We start from the raw sequence: 1487 nt of genomic DNA on the forward strand, positions 1-1487 counted from the left end.
GTTTGAATCTGTCGGGTCGGACCGCCGAATCCCGCGGGATTTCGGGATCGAATCTGCGGGTGGAATCGGCACCTCGTCCCGCTGTCCGGTTCCCCCCGGTCGACTGCAACGGGTTTCCGAGGCCCGTCGGTCAGGCGCGGTTCGCTCCGCAATCCGCCGGCCGATCGGCACCGGGCGGGGCTCTACGGAAAGAGGGGACCCTCCCGCGTCGAGTGCCGGCGCACCGACCCCGCAGGCTGACCGGGAAGGTGAAGACTCACCCCGCTGAATGCCCGGCCCCGGCTACCCTCCGGCTCCGGGGCCATAACTTCGGGGAGGGAGGTCCGATCCCCGCGCGGTCGACGGCAGGCGGTAGGGCTCGGAGGGGCGCGGCCTGGTCCGCGAGTGCCCCGGCGCCGCCCCTCTGCCCGTCCGAGGGACAGTAGGAAATGGCCATACCGCTTTCCGGCCGATTGCCGCCGGACGTCCGGCCGCATTCGCTCGGTCTGCGCGGCCGGCGGTAGCCGGGGGCGAGGGGCATCGGGCGGTGGCGGAACCAGGCCGGCCCGACCGCTGGGGGCCGCCCGGGCGACGTTTGAATCTGTCGGGTCGGACCGCCGAATCCCGCGGGATTTCGGGATCGAATCTGCGGGTGGAATCGGCACCTCGTCCCGCTGTCCGGTTCCCCCCCGTCGACTGCAACGGGTTTCCGAGGCCCGTCGGTCAGGCGCGGTTCGCTCCGCAATCCGCCGGCCGATCGGCACCGGGCGGGGCTCTACGGAAAGAGGGGACCCTCCGGCGTCGAGTGCCGGCGCACCGACCCCGCAGGCTGACCGGGAAGGTTAAGACTCACCCCGCTGAATGCCCGGCCCCGGGCACCCTCCGGCGCCGGGGCCATAACTTCGGGGAGGGAGGTCCGAGCTCCGCGCGGTCGACGGCAGGTGAAAGGGGCCGGTGCGCCGCGGAAGGCGACAGCAGTCCCGTCAGGCTGCACCTCTGCTCGGGCGAACGGCGTCAGGAAAAGGGGAGAGCACTTCCCCACCGATAGCTCCGGAACGCCCGGACCCATTGGCCCGCGGCACCGGTGGCTGCTAGAGGGCCTCCGGCGCCGTCAGCCGGGGTACGTCCCAGGCCGGCCGGACGGCGGGCAGCCGGAGGCAACGGCCTGGAACGGAGCCAGACTTGAGTCGTTCCGTGTGCCGTGGGCAAAAAGGCAGGGCTGCGGGTCAGCGCAGTTTGGCAAACCTAGCCGCAAGTGCGGGAAGGGCGGAGGAGCACACGGACGCCGCCTTCCCAAACTGAGCCCAAAGTGCCCAGGCATGCCCCCTTGATCTCGCCTAATCAGTGAGCCCAAAATAATTTCAGAGTGTGGAAACCTGATCCAAAAAGGTCGAAAAGAACGGCCAGAGATCAAGTCCGAAAGGGGAAATCAGTAACAAGCAAGCAGAGTAATCATTAACCAAAAAGCGCAAAATTATGTTAAAAGTGTGAAATCATTAACCAAAAAG

This window comes from Heterodontus francisci, unplaced genomic scaffold (genome assembly GCF_036365525.1).
Source record: "Heterodontus francisci isolate sHetFra1 unplaced genomic scaffold, sHetFra1.hap1 HAP1_SCAFFOLD_1971, whole genome shotgun sequence".
NCBI lineage: Eukaryota > Metazoa > Chordata > Chondrichthyes > Heterodontiformes > Heterodontidae > Heterodontus > Heterodontus francisci.